Consider the following 6,000-nt stretch of genomic DNA (forward strand, 5'->3'; position numbering starts at 1 on the left):
ACAATTTTTTATCTCAATTCTACACATACACTGGGATAACATTGGCTGTTCATTCTGTTCCTCAGAAGATCACCTAGGTATTTTACCCATGCTCAGAAGAAAGTAGACTCCAATTCCAACTTTCCATCCACCATCTTCCTTCTCCAGATTAGCAATGATTTTATACGACAGTATTTCTTTCTGAAATTCCCTAATATATGTTTCAATACTTGGAATGCCAAATCATTAAGATATTTTGCTTTATCAAATATTGAAAGCAAGAGAAAATGAGGACCAAACATATCTCCTAAATGCATAGTTTTAATACTGCTTGCTCAGATGTTCCCCTCTTCTTCATGCCTTGTAGATTTTGTTGTGATAATCTCAGTGGCTTTCAGAGAGAGAGAAATAAAAAAGGAAGAATGCCACTAAGACAGAAAAGTTAGTAGAAAAATAAGGAAAGACTTACAGTGGAAGTAAACAAAGCAAGTACTTGGCCTCATTGAAGGAGGCAGAAACTCTGGCAGTAAATGAGGCCTCTTAGTAAGAGAAGAGAAAATATTTAGAAGGTGAGCAGAATGTCTGGCTGGAGAAAAAGAAAGTTTGGTAAGCAAGCTGAAGGTGCTGTTGCAGAGGGATGGAGAGGGAGTAACCAGAAGGGCCGATTAGAGGGCTGGGTGGGTATTGGAGACAAGAAGAAGAAAAGATCAGTGGGTAGAGAAGCCCTCCCAGGACATCCAACTGGTAGGATAGAGGAGATAAAAAACGTGGGAGCCCTGTAGGAGGCTCCATTGGTGATGACAGAATAACAAACAACCAGGCAGAAGACCTGGTCAGAACGAATAGGAGATGTGGGAGGTGAGGAGAAATACTGGTGAAGGGATGGAAGTTAAGCAGAACAGACAAGATGGCTGGAAGCCCGTGTGAGTCAAGGAGGATGCAAGATCACGAGATCTGGAAGGTGTGTCAGGCCAGGCGACTGACCGGTTGGAGGAGAAAAAAATATGCAAATCCTTCAGAGGGGTCATTTGGCAAAGACAGAATGCATTGGAGCTGAGAAGGAGACCAGGTCAGAGGAGATGAACATGTGGGAGCAGAGAAGAAGAGCAGTTTGGAGCAGACAGAAGGTGTGGGAGAATGGAAGACCAAGTCAAATGAGATGGAAGCTGTAGGAGGCTAGCAGAAGACCTGTTCTGGACAGAGAGAAGGTGTGGTGTGGGAGGCGAGGAGAAAACCCAGTTGGGGCAGATTGAAGCAGGGAGGGAGGACAGAAAAAAACCATGTCGCAGCAGATGGAATGTGTGGCAGCCACGCGAAAGACAATGTCAGAGGATATGCAAAGCATTGGAGGACAGCCCATGGCCTGCGTGGTGAAAAAGGAAGGTGTCAGAGCCCGGAAAAGGCCCCGTTCAGGATAGAGGGCAGAAGTGGGAACCCAAAAGAAGTCCTGGTCAAAGGGCATGGAAGGTGTGGAAATCCAGCAGCCCGCCTGAATAGAGGAGAAGGAAAGTGTGAGTCAAGCAGGAGCCAGGTGGTTGGTAATGAGTAGGCTCGAGTGGAGCAGAACGCCTGTGAAGGCAGAAGAAATGTGCAGTAGGTGTGCAGAAGGCCTAGTGCAAGGAGTAAGGGAAGTTTGGGAGGCCAGCAATGGGCCTGGTTGAACAAGACAGAAAGTGTTGCAGTCGAGCTGGAGGCACCCTAGAGGAGACAGAACGTGTCGGAGGTCAGAGCAGAAGACCCAGTGGAAGCAGAAGGGAGTAGTGTGAGGTGAGCAGAAGGTCTGGTCAGAGAGAAGTTATGGGAGGACAGCAGGAGGCCCAGTCAAGGCTGAGAGAAAGTGTGGGAGATGAACAGAGGACCAGCTCTTCTGCTCGCCTCCCACACCTTGCCTCCACCAGGACCAGCCGTCTGACAGCCTCCCACTCCTTCCATCTACCCCCAACAGGCCTTCTGCTCAGCTCACACACCTGTCCTTTGTCCCCACCAGGCCCTCGGCTCCCCTCCCACACCTCGACCCATCTCTCTATTCACTTCCCCCACCTCGAGTCTGCTCTGACGTGGTCTTCTGCTTGGCTCCCTCGGGTCCTCTGTCTGCACCTAAGGGGCCTCCTGCAGAAAGTGACATCCCACGGGACACTCAGCTGGCCTCCAACACCTTCCCTCTCCTCTCATATTGACTGCTGCTTGGCTCTGATACCTTCACTGTCCTCTGAACACACCTTCTTCTGGTCTCCGACACCTCTCTCTGCCACAGCCAGGCCTTCTGCACGCCTCCCAGTCCTTCCCTCTGTTCCAACTGGGTCTTCTGCTGTGCTCCAACACCTTCTTTCTCTGCCTTGAGAGTCTCCTGCTTGACTCCCAAACTTTCCGTCTCATACTACCAGACCCATTGCTGGCTTCCAACACCTTCTAACTGCTGACACAGGGCATCCAGCTCCACTACGACACCTTCCATGTCCTCCAACCAAGCTCCTTACGGACCCCCACACTTTCCTTCTCGTCTAACCAGGCTGGCAGCTGGCCTGTGACACCTCCCATTCCCTTCGAGCAGAACTTCTGCTGGGCTCCCACTTCTTCCCTCTGCCCTCACCAGGCCTTCAACTGGGCCTTGTTCCCGGTTCTTTTCCCATTCAGGCCATCGGGTGACCTACGACAGCTTCCACATCCTCTGACATTGTCTTTTGTGCGACTCCCACCCTTTCGACCTGCTTGGACCTGGTCTTCTTTGGCGTCCCACATCTTCCGTCTGCCCCAACCGGGGGGTGTTCCTCTTCCCTCCCACACCACACCTCGTCTCTTCCAGGACCAGGTCTTCTGCTAGCCTCTCATCCCTTCCATCTCATGTGACCTGGCATTCTGTTCTCCTCCCACACCTTGTGTCTGCTCCAAACTAGTCTTCTGCTGGCCTCCCACACATTCCATTTCCTGAGACCACCATTTCTGTTCAGCTCCCTGACCTTCTGTCTGCTCCAAACTGGTCTTTGGCTCTTCTCCCTCACCTTTCATCTGCTCCAACCTGGTCTTCTCATTGCCGACTTGGTCTGTCGTCTCCTACCTGGCCTGGTGCTTGACTCTTCGCACCTCCTGCAGCTGGGCAGTCCCAGAGGCTCCCAAACCCTCCTTATCGTCTGATCTGGCCACTTGCTCGTCACGGTCACTTTTCCTGTCCTCTGACTGCACCCTCTGCTTGCCTCGTACATCATCCCTCTGCAGGCCAGATTTCTGCTTGTGCCTAATACCTGCCTTCTCCATGGCTGGGCCTTCTGCTCTCCTCCCCCACCCTCCATTTTCCCGTCCAAGAAACTTGCTGCCCTGCTGCACCTTCTCTAGTCTTTCTGCTCATCTCCCACACCTTCGGTCTTCTCCAACCAGGTCTTCTGCTTCGCTCATTCACCTTCTGTCTCCCCCTGACAAGCCTCTTGCAAGATTGCAACACTTATCCTCTCTTCCACCCCAGTCGTCTGCTGGCTGGCAATACCCTAGCTACACCCAGGTCTTTCCTCTGTCTTGTCTCTGACTGAGTTCCAGCCCTCTGACCGTGCATCCTGCTCAGCTCCCACACCATGCTTTCGCTATGGAACTTTCTGCTGTGTGTTAGACCTTCTGCCTTCCCCAGCAAGGCCTTCTGCTTGCCTCCCAAAACTTCTGTGTCCTCTTACTGGGAGGCCTCACTGACTCCCACACTTCCTACCTCCTGCAACCAGGCCAAATGCTGGCCTTCACACTTCTGTATCCCCAGACATGGTCTTTTCTGCGTGTCCCACATGTTCCCTCTGCTACATCCTCACCATCCCCAGGTCCCCCACACCTTCGGTCTACACTGACAGGGACTCCTGCTGGCCTCTCACACCTTCCCCCTGTCAACATCTGGCCTTCTGCTCACCTCCCACCCCACACCTCCTCCCTGTCTGCACCAGACTTCCTACTAGCCTCCAGCAAGAGGGAATGCATTGGAGGAGAGGAGAAAGACTGTTGCAGGCAAAAGGAAGGGGTGGCAGGATAGCAGAAGACCATATCACAGCAGAGGGAAGAAGTGGGAGGGCGGATGCTGGCTCACATGAGCAGTCAGACGGTATGTGAAACGAGCAGAGGATCAGGTTGCAGCAGATGGACTGTGTGTGACACAAGTAGTGACCAGGTCGGAGGATACAGAAGTTGTGGGAGGACAGCATTTGGTCTGGTGGGTGGTGACAGAAGGTTTGGGAGTCCAAGAGGCGTCTCAGCCAGAGGAGACAGAAGGATGGGCAAGCCAGCAGGAGGCCTGGCTGGGGCAGACAGAAGGTGTGGGAAGCAAGCTGAAGGTTCTGTTGCAGAGGCATGGTGAGGGAGATGAGCAGAAGGCCCTATCCGAGGGCTGGGTGGGTGTCGGAGCCAAGCTGGAGGCAAGATCAGTGGATACAGAAGACATTGCAACCCAGCCAACGGGTAGCATAGAGGATAATAAAAAAGTGGGAAACCTGCAGGAGGCCTCTTTGGTGGAGACAGAAGGAGAAGCCACCAGGCAGAAGACCAGGTCAGAAGGAGTAGGAGATGTGGGAGGTGAGCAGAAATACTGGTGGAGGTGTGGGAGTTGAGCAGAAGGCCAGGCAGGAGGGCTAGAAGCCAGGAGGGGGTGGGGGGGAAGAGGTAGTGGAGCCAAGGAGGATGCAAGATCATGGGATCCGGAAGGTGTGGCAGGCCAGGCAACTGACCGGTTGGAGGAGACAAAAAGTGTGGGAGTCCTGCAGGAGGCTCATCTGGTGGAGACAGAATTCATCGGAGCTGAGAAGAACCAGGTAGGAGGAGATGGATATTCTGGGAGCAGAGCAGAAGAGAAGTTTGGAGCAGACAGAAGGTTTGGAAGAATGGAAGACCAAGTCAAATGAGATGGAAGTTGTGGTAGGCTAGTGGATGACCTGGTCTGGGCAGAGAGAAGGTGCAGTGTAGGAGGAGAGGAGAAGACCCAGTTGGGGCAGACTGAAGGTGGGGTTGGGGGGCAGAACAAGACCATGTCGCAGCAGATGGAATGTGTGGGATCCTTGCAAAAGACAATGTCAGAGGATATGCAAGGCTGCGGAGGACAGCACATGGCCTGCATGGTGAAAAAGGAAGGTGTCGGAGCCCAGAAAGGCCCCGTTCAGGATAGAGAGAAGAAATGGGAAACCAAAGCAAGTCCTGGTCAATGGGCATGGAAGGTGTGAAAAACCAGCATCTGGCCTGGTTAGAGGAGAAGGAAAGTTTGGGAGTCAAAGGGGAGGCAGGTGGTTGGTAATGAGTAAGCTCGAGTGGAGCAGAACACTTGAGAAGGCAGATGGAATGTGCGGTAGGTGAGCAGAAAGCCTGCTGTGAGGAGAAAGGGAGGTTTGGGAGGCCAGCAGTTGTCCTGGTTGTACGAGACAGAAAGTGTGGGAGTCAAGGTGGAGGCCCCCTTTGTGGAGACAGAACATGTTGGAGCTGAGCAGAAGACCCAGTGGAAGCAGAGGGGAGAAGAGTAAGGTGAGCAGAAGGACTGATCTGATCAGAGAGAAGTTGTGGGAAGACAACAGGAGATCCAGTCAAGGTAGAGAGAAAGTGTGGGAGATGAGCAGAGGACCAGCTCTTCTGCTCACCTCCCGCACCTTGCCTCCACCAGGACTGGCCTTCTGATAGCCTCCCATTCCTTCCGTCTCCCCCCCAACAGGCCTTCTGCTCAGCTCACACACCTGTCCTTTGTCCCCACCAGGCCCTCGGCTCCCCTCCCGCACCTTGATCCATCTTTCTGTTCACCTCCCGCACCTTCAATCTGCTCTGACGTGGTATTCTGCTCGGCTCCCTCAGGTTCTCTCTCTCTGCCTAAGGAGCCTCCTGCAGGACTCACACACTTTCTATCTCCTCCAACACGACACTCGGCTGTCCTCCAACACCTTCCCTCTCCTGTCGTCTTGACTCCTGCTTGGCTCTGATTCCTTCACTGTCCTCTGAACAGGCCTTCTTCTGGCCTCTGACACCTTCTCTCTGCTGCCGCCAGGCCTTTTACTCACCTCCCAAACCTTCTGTGTCCTC

Source organism: Phyllostomus hastatus, unplaced genomic scaffold (genome assembly GCF_019186645.2).
Source record: "Phyllostomus hastatus isolate PE091 unplaced genomic scaffold, TTU_PhHast_1.1 phas_scaffold_114, whole genome shotgun sequence".
Lineage (NCBI taxonomy): Eukaryota > Metazoa > Chordata > Mammalia > Chiroptera > Phyllostomidae > Phyllostomus > Phyllostomus hastatus.